Here is a 13,166-nt window from a genome sequence, read left to right on the forward strand (position 1 = left end):
TTGGGCTTGATCTTGAAGAACGGTTGGATGTGTGGATTTGTTGATGTTGTTGATCCAAAGGGCCGTTGGGGTTTGATCTTAGGATGAACGGACGATGAACGATGAATACTTTCTTCGAGGGGCCATCGGGGCTTGATCTTGAAGGAGGATTTAACAGAGAACGAAGAAGGCTTCTTGATCCTTCGGGATTCGCTTGGGAGCTTTAGAGTTTCAAAGCTTCAAGGTTTTGGTGTTATGTGAATTGGTGAATCAAAATGAATGCATTGGCTTCCTATTTATAGAATTCCAAAACTTGATTTTTTAATTTAAATAATCAGATGAAATAAATCATTTATGCAGGTGTTGACTTGTGTCCTATTTGATGACTTTTCCGATGATTTTCGATTTTTCATTGAGTCACATGCTATGTGACAAATGAACGTTGGAATTTTAATTATTGATCAACATTCATTTCACCGAAATTTTGATGTCTACAAATGCCCCCACTTCAAGGCTCGTCGTGTACATGTGCTTGTCACGTATAGAAGATGCGTTTTGAAGTCCCTTAGTGTAGATGTCAATCCAAGGGTCGTCGATGCTTAATCTTGAATTGGGCTGGAAGTTTCTTCAAGGGCCGTTGAGGCTTGTTCTTGAACTTTGTTTGAAATTTCTTCAAGGACCGTCGAGGCTTGATCTTGAAGGTTGAAATTGGACCACAAGGAGCTTCACGTGGTAGATAATCTTTGGCTTTGGTAGTGGATGAATTGGCACGTATTTTGTTGCACTTGTTGACTTTCCACAACTTTATTCTTGAACTGGGTTGGAAGATTTTCTAGTTTCCTCCAATTGTTGACTTTCCACAGCTTATTCTTGAACTGGGTTGGAGGACTTTCTGGCTTCCTCCGATTGTTGACTTTCCATGGCTTTTTCTTGAACTAGGTTAGAGGATTTTCTGGTTTCCTTCGAAGGCTTAAACTTACTCTTTTTTTATGTGGAGCTGGATTTTATTCAAGGGTGATGGACACTTGATTTTGAATCGTTCTTGTGATTTCTTCAAGGGCCGTCGAGGCTTAATCTTGAATTGAGCTGGAAGCTTCTTCAAGGACCGTTAAGGCTTGATCTTGAATGTTGATTCGAACACATGGCTAGTAGGCATGAGGTGAAGGTGACGGCCTGTTTCTTTGTTCAATCTTTCTAATTCACACCTGAGCATTTTGGTCAACCATATGATCTTTAAAAGTGGTGGGCGCTTCTTCCAGTTGGTGACTTGATCTTTAAGGATTTGATTCAAGGGTGGGGAATCGGCACGTGTAGCTCACAACGCCTAGCGAGAGATATTTTTTATTTTGAAGAAGTAGCGGATGAATCGGCATGTGCTTTGTTGTGCTTGTCTCAACATGCTTCAATGTATCATTTTTCCTTGCCTTATCTGTTCTTCGGGCAGATGTGGTATCTTCTCTGGAAGCACAAGATGTTGAAACAATGGGTACTTTGATAGCAATGCTAGGTACTTTGAAACAAGATGTGGAAGCACAAGATGTTGAAACAATGTTTGACTTCAAGTTCTGACTGATGGCCCTCATTCTTCTTGACCTGCAGGTAAGAATAAGGACAAAGAACAGGACAGGGAGAAAGCATGATATGAAATACTCTTGCTTTCGAAGAAGTGGTGGCGATTTGATAACTTTGCACATCGAGGCTTTGTTCTTCGGCGATGGTGCCAGCGAAAGGCTATTGAAACTTCTCGAGCTCTTTGATTAGGGCAATGATGCCAAGCTTGGCTTTGATTTAAACTCCTCAATCTGGGTTATACGGTTCTGCAGGGAAGGGCGTCGTGCTATAGTGATCTGTTTCGGCTCATCATTGATCCTTCTGCTTCAATCTCTTGCAGTATTTGCCCTCGATGCAGGAGTGGAATGCAACATTTGCATTTAAATGGTCATTCGGAGCACTACTTCTCAGTGGCGATGAGCACTCGAGAGCAATGCCAGGTAAGCAACCAGGCAAAGGTTCTGGGCAACCAGTTCCAGATCGGAAGTTTGATTTCAAGTTCCGACTGATTGCTTTGATTCTCCTTGTCTTGCCGGTAAGGGCAAGGGTAAAGGAAAAGACAGGGAAAAAGCATGATATGAGATACTCTTGCTTTCTACCCTGGTGATATGAGATACTTTTGCTTTGGTGTCATTTGTTTGCAGAGGTATTCCCGAAGAGGAAGATAACTGAGTATTTCAAGAGGCTTTGCTGGAAGTGTACTATCGGAGGTGAGGAAGGGTTGGGCATTTTTGAAGGTATGCCTTGCTATGGATGACGAAGGTCGACATATATAGGAATTTCCCAACAGCCAGTAGTGGCACTATTCCTTTACGTTTTTCATCAACTGTTGGGTAATTGAAACAATAAGATTCACGCGTTTTCAATTTTTTCAAAAATCTTTGCCAAAGTTGCCCGTGATTTCTGCAAAGCTGAGGTTGTGTGTGAAAAGTGCTAACAAATCCATGAAAGCCGGTCTTTTGAAATTCAGAAAGCGATGCCTTTTTTATCTCTAAACAAGTGGCCTGACTTTTGAGGTTCAGAGGGTGATACCTTTTTTATTTCTGAACAAACGCCTCTTCGATTTCTGAACAAGCACCTCTTCAATTTCTGAACAAGGGCCTCTTCGATTTCTGAATAAACAGCCATGTTGCCCCTTCTTTTTTTATAGAGGCAACAATTGTGTTCCAAAAGCACACTTGAGAGTTGCTGCTTGTAGAAGTTCCCTTCTTACACTTCTAAGATCTTGATTTATCCGACCTCTTCTTTTTCTTCAACATCTCTAAAAATGGCTTGCCCATCTGACCGTCATCTTGATTTGAATATTGAGGAAGATGCTAACATGCCTTCTTAAGACAATATATGGCACCCATCCTTTGTATCCCCCAACGGTCCTCTTACAATTGAGGACTCTGTGATGAAGAACGACATAACCGCCACGGTGGTTGCTAGAAATTTTCTCACCCCCAAGGATAACAGGATCCTTTCCAAGCGGTCTGATGAGCGCTTCAAGACTCTTTGGCTTTCAGCGTTCAGTGTGCAAGCTCTGTATCGAATATGGGCCAACGCCTTCTTGCTCGAACTCGTCAAGTTGAGTCACTGATGGCTGAGGTGGCGAGTCTTAAGCAAGAGATTAGAGGGCTCCGACATGAGAACAGAGAGTTGCACATGTTTTCCAATAGTTACTCGACGAGCATGAAGAGAAAGCTTGACCAGCGGCAGAAATCCGAAAGTCAGATTCATAGTGACCATCAGATATTTGTGGCTTTACTCCAGAGGCACCTATTGCTTTCGTCCTCTAGAGTTTTACCAAGTGTTGAGGCTCTAAACAATCAACCTCTGGCGCCTCTTCTTCCTAGAATTCCGCCGAGTGATGAGGCGCTACCTAATCAACCTTTGTGAAGGCTTCTTCTTGTTTGCTTCCCCCCCCCACTTTTTTTTTGTAAATTTTCAGAGATATGAGTAAATGAGCTTTTATTTGACTCAAGGTATATCTATCCAATCGCGGCACCATCACCCTTTTTCAACTCTTTTTCTTTATATATATAACAAATATATTCACACATGGCACCATCTTTCAAGTAATGATGTCCATCATTACTTTCTTTACTTTCAACTCTTTTATATATAATATATATTTTTGTTTGCTTTCCACATGCCATCATTATTTATTCCAAATGTATGGAAGCAAGGCCCCCCCGTCTTGTTAGCTCTTTTATCAACTTTTTTAATTGACATTTCCGAATCTACTTTTGCCTACCCACTCCGTTTGATTAATAAATAAGACAAAGATAAAGGGACCATGTTCCTTGTTTTGGGAAGAAAAGCATATGCTTTAACATTGGAGAGTGCTTAGGTAATGCTACGACCACCATTGACCACCTCTTCTGCACTTTTTTTTTTTTTTTTTTTGCTTGCTGTCGCAAGTTCAGGTATGACTTTCTCTTTTTTTTGGGCACCAAAAGAATGTTATGTTTACATATATATATATACAAATGGGTGCGGAAGCCAAATATGTATAGAGAGACTAAAAGATCAAAGAATTTGATTAATATCAGATTATGATTAATGGGAAACTGGAATCCGAATGAATCAATTAAAAGAACATAAACAAATAAAACTAGGTTGAAAGTAGATGTAGTATACATGATGAAATAATGAATTAAAATTAATGATGCAAATATAAATTTGGAAGTAATTTTATTTTAAATTGGAAACCAACTTACAGTCGTCTACTGACGATTGATTAAGAAAACAATGGAGATCGCAGGCATCCTTGATTAGAAATTAAAAATTAAAAATACAAGTGTTTAATATTTTGGTAAATGAAAATGGTGCTCATAGATGGCTTCTGTTCTTAGGAGAAATCGCAGAAGATCTGAGTCCGTCTGAACTGAACTGCTCTCCTCAGTGACTCCGACCCCCTTTTGTAGAGAGAGAGGGATGATAAATGAGATCCGGGAATCCCGATGTCCTCTGCCTAATGCATGTGCTAAAGGCTGTAAAGGCTGAGAAATGATGAGGCTTTCACTGTGGAATCACGATGATGATGTCTGGAGTGGCAAATGAATAGTAAAAAGTGATTTTTACTATTCATGAATAGTAACTGGTTGGGTGAATGATTGCTGCTACTGCTGAATGCTGCTTTTACTGTGGAATTCACTTGAATTTTTCTGTGCGATTCACAAATCATAAGGGTCTTGGGCATCTGGATACGGGTCTTGAGCATCTGGATATTTTTCTACTTGATCCGCCCATTTCTTCGGTTGAGACGAAACGTCTGATGAGTCTAAGCTGGAAACATCTTCTTCTTCACTGGAACTTTGGAGCAGAGCTGCTTTTGCTATGAGCTTATCACCCATCTTCAGGAGCTGGGAAGATTTTCCTTTTTTCTTCGAGCTGGAAGATTTGGAGGATTTTGCTGTCTTGGGCTGGTTGCCTTTGAGGGAGGATGAGGGACTAATATCCGATAATGACTGCGTGTTTTCTGGGATTTCTGGCAATGCTTGGGTAGATGATGGTGTTGCAGTAGGCAATGCCTGTGTAGCTGGCGGGGATAAAGCTGGAGCGGGAGAGCTTGGGAATTCCAATGAGACTAGGCTGATGATTTTGCCACAGTCGAATTTATCCCACCACTTGACCCAACAGGCTCTGTAAATTTCTCCTGTTTCATATTCATAATTCCATTTAAAGATCCAAGGGACTTTGTATTTTGCCATAAACAATGAAAGGAGGGTGATTCTATAGTCAAAACGACTTTTGTCGAAATGCTGCTGGAAACCAGATGAAAGAAATTGCATAAGATTTTCTGGAAGTAAACTGGCTGTTAGGCCACGAGTGGACCACCAATTTGGAAACCAAGCTGGGAAATTTAATTTGAAATTTTTATCAAAGGTTACAAACCATGAATGAGAAAAATCAGGTGTTTGGTGAAAGAAAATATTGGTCCAAGCTTGGATGTAATCAAAATAATTATATCTGTTGTTTGGGCTGAGATCATTTTGGAGGGCTAATTGTTTGGTATGGTAGAGGGGGATTCCCCATTCTTGCTCAGTGATGAATTTTCCAATTTGGATTGAATGGTAAAGAAGTTTAGGAGTTTGATGGGTAGTGCTGTAAATGGGTCTGATGGAAACTCCTTCAGTTGCAGAGAGAATAGCTTGATAATATTGAAGGGATTTGAAATTTTCAGTAGGGATGTAATGTAGATTTGGGGGGAAAATGGTTTTGGCTATTTTGTCTGGCGATTTCCGTTTATTGATATGATGAGGGATAAAAAAAAGTTGTTCCATAGGATGTTTTTTTGACATAAGGGGATGTTTTAGCAAAGCTAGGTGTTTTTGGGGTTGAAGGTGATGGCATTGAAGAATATGGGTCATAGTGACTGGCTAAAGCCGTTTGGTAGTTTGGTCTGAATTGGCCAACGGTTGATCCTAATGGAGATCCTAAGGGAACAAATCTATTTGTTATGGCTAAGGCCGATGATGAGGAATCGGGAATAAATTCCTTTTTTGGTGGTGGTGATGGTGCTGACAGAGTGGCTGGAAGCCTCCTCTGGCTGCTATTGTTGTTCTTTCCTGACATTCTTTCCCTGCAAAAATTCTCTTGTTAAGAAATCTGGAATGCAGTTATGGCTGCCTTTAATGTATTCTATTTCAAAATAAAAAATGCTTAATATGGCCTGCCATCGTGCAAAAATCTGTTTTGATGCAATGTTTTAAACGTCTTTTTGTAAAACGTGTTTTGCGGATTTGCAATCAACTCTGACAAGAAATTTTTTATTTAATAAATCATCTTGAAATTTACTAATGCATAGTACAATAGATAATATTTCTTTCTTAATAGTACTATAATTAGTTTGTGCAGAATTCCATACTCTTGAATGGAAACGGAAAATTTGTTCAGGGGCATCGGAAGAAGTTTTTTGATTAAGGATACCTCCATAACCAATATCAGATGCATCAGTTTCAACTATTTTAAAAGAGTTGGGAGTTGGAATGCCAAGACAAGGCAATGTCTTAACATGAGTTTTAATCTGTTTGACAATGGAGGTGTGATTTGGAGACCAAGATGGAGGATTACCTTTAAGACGATCAAATAATGGTTTACACTGCTGGTGAAGATGAGGATAAAATTCTGATACATAATTTAATGATCCAAGGAATCTTTGGAGTTGGGTTTTATCAGTAATCTGATCTGGGAATTTTTCTGCAAATTGGATAACTCTATCTATGGGTTGGATGGTAGATTGGTGGATATTGTATCCTAAAAATCTAACATTCGTCTGAAACAGTTTAATCTTAGATGCAGAAACAACTAATCCATTAGACTTAATTATTCTAGCAAACAAATGCAAACGTTTCCAATGTTCGTCTATAGACTTTGAATAAATAAGCACATCATCAATGTAAACAATCGAAAAATGGCTATATTGATTAAAAATTTCATTCATAATATTTTGAAATTCACTAGGAGCATTTTTAAAACCAAAAGGCATTACATTCCATTCATAATGTCCAAAAGGAGTTACGAAAGCTGTTTTGTATTTATCAGATTCATTGATTTGAATTTGCCAAAAGCCTGATTTCATATCAAATTTTGAAAAAATAACTGCTTGAGAAAGTCTTTTGATTAAATCTCTTTTGTTGGGAATTGGATATCTAATCCATTCCAAAACTTCATTCAAAGGTTTATAGTTAATAACTAATCTGGGAGTTCCTCTTTCTAATTCTGCATTTTTCTGGACATAAAATGCAGGACAAGACCATGGTGATTTACTTTTACAGATAATTCCTTTGTTAAGAAGTTCTTGGATTTCTGTTTTACAGAATTTCATGACTTCATGACTCATCTGGATAGGTCTGGCCTTAGTAGGTATTTTGGACTCATTAAACTCCTTTATATAAGGAAGTTTGACTATGTGTTGATTACGATGCCAAAAAGCATTGGGGATATCAGAACAGATTTCATTAATAAGTTTCCTTTGAAAATTATTAATAGTTTCTAACAAAGACTTATTTGTTAGCTGTTCTTCAATTCTTTTGTGATTAATTTCTTCTTTCAAGAAATTAATATGTTGTGACTTATTAGTGATAATACTAATAGTTTTTGAAATATTGTTTTTCTGTAAGTGCCGTAATTTTTTTAGGTCTGTCTCCAGGCAGAACTCAAATGTGACTTTCTATCCTAAGACTCTGGTGGTAATTTTATTATGATAAACTTTAAAGGGATATATGAGTGCTAAAAATGGAAGTCCTAATATAATTGAATCAGAAATATTTTTGATTAAAACAAATGAGGTTATGAAACAAACATTGTTTTGGCAAACATGCGCTTTAGGTATTTCATATTTCAAATGCATAGGTGATTGATTAGCAGCACTAAGTATTTCTGTTGATTTATGAAAGTATTTAGTAGGTATTAACCCTTCTTGAATACAATTTAAATCTGCACCTGAATCAATCAAAGCAATTGTTTCTAAATGAAAATCTTCTATTACTATTGTAATTTTAGAATACCATTTTTGAATTCTTATTTTGTGTAAAAGACTTAAAATTAGGTTCTCAGTTGATTGAGGTTCTGACTCAGAACTAGAGGAAGAACTAGCAAGTTCTTCATTTTGAGGATTTATTAATGACTGGGTTTGGATTTCACTAAGGCGAGTACGGACTTCTAAATTTTCTAATTTTAAAAATCTAATTTCATCTTTTATTTTATTCACTTCAACTTGAAGATCTTTAACTGTGATTTCTTTCTTAGACTTATTAAACCTTTCCAAGGTTGTGCTAAGAGAGATTTTTGGAGTGTGGCTAGTGCCTGGTTCTTCTGAAGAAACTAATTTCTTGAGTTTCTTAAGATAAAAAGTTTTAAGTTCAGGGTCAACAATTTTACTAATTAATAACTGAAATCTTGTTTTTGCAACAAGCATCAGTACAACCAATTTTTATGTCTGGAGATGAGCTATTGCTCATTGACTGATAATCAGAAGAGGATAATTCCAAATCGTCTTCTGACAAGACTATGGTCGGTGTCTTTGAGTTCCAAAACTCGAATTAATTGAAGTTTTTCTTCATCAGAAATCTTCAACTGATTAATGGTTTTCTTTACACGACATTTATTAGCATAATGACCAAACTTGCCACATTTGTAGCATTTACCTTTCTGGTTTTGGTCATTGGGTTGGAATTTCTTGGAAGATTTCTTCTTCCATTTGGAATGTGTGGGTTTTTCATAAAATTCATTTTTGTTAAAATTCTTTTGTTTAAAATATTTTCTACCAGAATACTTTCTTGGATATTTATTGTGGGTATCTACTATTTCTTTTTGTTTGACGGAGCAATAGGAGGTAATCTGTATTGTTAAGAAATCTGGAATGCAGTTATGGCTGCCTTTAATGTACTCTGTATCAAAATAAAAAATGCTTAATATGGCCTGCTATCGTGCAAAAATCTGTTTTGATGCGATGTTTTGAACGTCTTTTTGTAAAACATGTTTTGCGGATTTGCAATCAACTCTGACAAGAAATTTTTTATTTAATAAATCATCTTGAAATTTACTAATGCATAGTACAATAGATAATATTTCTTTCTTAATAGTACTATAATTAGTTTGTGCAGAATTCCATACTCCTGAATGGAAACGGACAATTTGTTCAGGGGCATCGGAAGAAGTTTTTTGCTTAAGGATACCTCCATAACCGATATCAGATGCATCAGTTTCAACTATTTTAAAAGAGTTGGGAGTTGGAATGCCAAGACAGGGCAATGTCTTAACATGAGTTTTAATCTGTTTGACAATGGAGGTGTGATTTGGAGACCAAGATGGAGGATTACCTTTAAGAGAATCAAATAATGGTTTACACTGCTGACGAAGATGAGGATAAAATTCTGATACATAATTTAATGATCCAAGGAATCTTTGGAGTTGGGTTTTATCAGTAATCTGATCTGGGAATTTTTCTGCAAATTGGATAACTCTATCTATGGGTTGGATGGTAGATTGGTGGATATTGTATCCTAAAATTCTAACATTCGTCTGAAACAGTTTAATCTTAGATGCAGAAACAACTAATCCATTAGACTTAATTATTCTAGCAAACAAATGCAAATGTTTCCAATGTTCGTCTATAGACTTTGAATAAATAAGCACATCATCAATGTAAACAATCGAAAAATGGCTATACTGATTAAAAATTTCATTCATAATATTTTGAAATTCGCTAGGAGCATTTTTAATCAAATTATTTGATCTTTTAGTCTCTCTATACATATTTGGCTTCCGCCCCCATTTGGTATCAGAGCCAAGTGAGTGGTAATTGCATTAGCATCTTTATAATCTTCATTGTAATTCTCACTTTCAAGCTTCCATTTTACAGTTTATCTTATCTCTCAGTCCTCATAGTCGTTTGTCCAAACTCCCAAACCAAACAGTAAGGCGTGTTCCAAACAATAAGACCCAGGAGAGGCATGAGCGGATCGCATGAGCGGGAAAGGGGTTTAGCTAGCGCACGAGGAAGGTGAATGAGTATAAGTTTTCTGTATTTTGTTTGCTAGAACTGTGATTATTATGAGTAGATTATTTAGATCTAATTCAATGGCCATCACTAGCTCTAGAACTAATTTGGGTACTATACCAGATATTGTTAATGAAGAACAAAAACTTGATTTTCAAACTGATGATAGCATAGACTTTGGAGATTGGAATATCCCCAAGGTTTCCAGTAAAAACATTTATAAAAAGAAATAGTCTATGACCTCATTTAGAAGTGAACATCACGTAAAGACAGTTGAAAAAGCTTATGCTCTTAGTAAAGAACATGAGACTTGTCAATTGTTTTTTCCAGAACAAATCAAATCCCATAGGAAAGATGGTCATAATTATATCCATATTGGATTAGTTCAAATAGTTGTCAAACCATTAACACGAAAAGGTCTTAACACCTCAATTTTATTATGTCTCCGAGATGCTAGATTCACTAATTTTAGTGATAGTATACTTGGAATGATCGAGTCAAGTTTATATAATGGACCTATCCATTTTGATTGTTTTCCAGATCTCACCATAAGTCTTTCAGATCCATATATGCTGAAAGCACTCACTCTAAACATTAAAACTTCAGGATACCAAGTCCTTGAAGGAACCCAGCCCTTGGCATTAATTTATAGAGTTTATTATAAGGTCACTGGCACAAATATGAACTTTCAGGCTTTAACCAAAAGTCCGAGAGATCATACACTTTTGATTCAAACTAATCAAGAAAATGCCAACATTAAAGTCCTTAGAACTATTAGATGGTCAGACATTAGGTTACCCTCAGATTGGTGTTTAATTAATGAAAGTAAGCCAGTAGCTATCCAAAATAGTCTAGTTAATTTAGACAACATAGAACAGTACTTTGATGGGACTGTCAAAATTAATTTTGATCGTCCAGCCAAAAGATCTTGTGAATCAGTTTATTCACAAAGATCATTTGCTCCTAGCAGAAATTCTTTTTCCGGATGCATACCAACCAATAGGATGGGTCAAGATCAAGAGTTAATCAATTCATTAGCTAATAGGAAATTAAAATCTGTAGACACTAGCTCATCTGTTACCCAACAGGAATTAGTCAATGACTTAATTAACATGAAATTAAAGTCTGTAGAAACAGCTTCTCAGGTTACACATCCAGTTTATCAACCACAAACTCAAGATCAAGGAGAACAGACTTCTCCTACTGAATCCGACTTTGAAGCAAGTTATGCTCACCATCAACTTTTAGTTTTAAATAAACCATTTAAAAAGAATAATAAAAGGCTCAATGCTGATATTGAGGCTGAAGAAAACATTCCAAGAAGGAATATTTTCAGAAACAAATATACTCAAGAAGAAAAATTAGTAATTCTAAAGAAATGGAATGAATTCATGAAAAAACACAGATTTGAAATATTTTTCTTCGATTATGTTGAAAAATATTATGAGTCTGATAAAAAACTTGAGGTAATAACCAAAGAAAATTGGCTTAGGCAAGACAAGACTATTGTCTCCTCTAGTCATCCTCCCCAGGAAACCATTTTAATCACAAAATGTAATACCCAAATTCCTGCTACTCCTTTCAAAATTCCTAAAGATGACTTAGGAATTGCAAAACCCATTGTTGAACAAAACAATTTTACCAATCAAAGTCTTCATACTATTGGTAAACAACTTGATATATATATATATATGTATGTATATGTATATATATATGTATATATATGTATGTATGTATATGTTTACGTGGCTTTTGATTTTGACTAGTCATGTGTGAATACACACACACACACACACACACACACGGTTCACATAGCTTTTGATTTTGACTCCTTTTTTTTTTTTATTATTATTATTATATTTATTTATTTTTTATTTTTTATTTTGTTAGGTACTCACTACATTGGTGGATTTTCTTTGCTGTTTTGACGGAGGTTCCTTTGCCCATTCTTGGAGCTTGTTGCAGTGCGTCACTTTTACCATGTGGGGTTGTGCAAAAGACTGCAGTGAGTTTATGCTATGTAGTGCCTTTTGGTCATGACTTTCCTCGGTGGTGACTTCGTCGTTGCCGCTAATTGGAGCTTGTTGCAGTGCTTCACTTTTACCGTGTGGGGTTGTGCAAAAGACTGCAGCGAGTTTATGCTGTGTAGTGCCTTTTAGTCACGACTTTCCTCGGTGGTGACTTCGCCGTGCCTCTTGTTGCTACTTGGAAGGACCGTCTTGCAACTATCTTCTTTATTGTACTGCTCAATTTTGTGGCTGATCTTTCCATTACAGCCATGGTATTTTCAAGTGTTTTAAGAGCAACACTATCACCATTTTTACGAATGAAGGTGATTCATAAGATAGGGGAACGACGTTGAAGCTTTGTGCATCGTTGATGGGCTCTGAGACGCTTACCTTTTATGCGAAAGATAACTCGATGCATATCAAGTCGTCGTCTTCTGAAGTATCTTGGGAGGTGACAGTTTTTTGTCAACCAAATATAAAGAAAAATGTGTGTACATCGAGAACTCTCATCTTGAACTCTTCGTACCATGCGCGTGATGATTCTCCGGCTTTATTTGAGCTTCTTGGCGATTGTATCCGCAACGGAGCTGTGACTTGGAGTAGCGCCTTGTTGACTACTGGAGGAGCCACCTTTGTCGAGTTCTACTGGGAGTGGCTTGAAGATGTCTTGAGCCGCTCCAAAGATGTACTTACTAATGTGGGCCTTTATCATGTTGTCTATGCGTCTTTGTTTAGTTATGATCGTCATCCTTCCGTCCTTCGTACATTCTTTGAGCATTGGTGTCCAGCAACTAATACACTTCACACGTCTCAAGGGGAGATGTCGATTTCACTTTGGGATCTCCACAAGATAGGAGGCTTGCTGATCCAAGGAAAGTTTTATGATGAGGTTGTTCCTAGCGCGGAGTTTTCTCATCGCAACAGCTAAAGGTTGCCTGCAAGCTACCGCTATTTGTTTTGGGCGTACCATAAGCTTTTCCAGAAGTCTCAGAGTAAGTCAGGCGTGAAGATTTCCTCATGGATCTGATTTTGGTATCCAGATGCCATGAAGTACAAGAGACCTTTGAAGAAAAGTGGCAGTATCAAGACAACCACGCCTAAGGGAAACTCAGATCTGTCCGATGTCATTAATCCAG

This window comes from Malus sylvestris, chromosome 9 (assembly GCF_916048215.2).
Source record: "Malus sylvestris chromosome 9, drMalSylv7.2, whole genome shotgun sequence".
In the NCBI taxonomy this organism is placed as follows: Eukaryota; Viridiplantae; Streptophyta; class Magnoliopsida; order Rosales; family Rosaceae; genus Malus; species Malus sylvestris.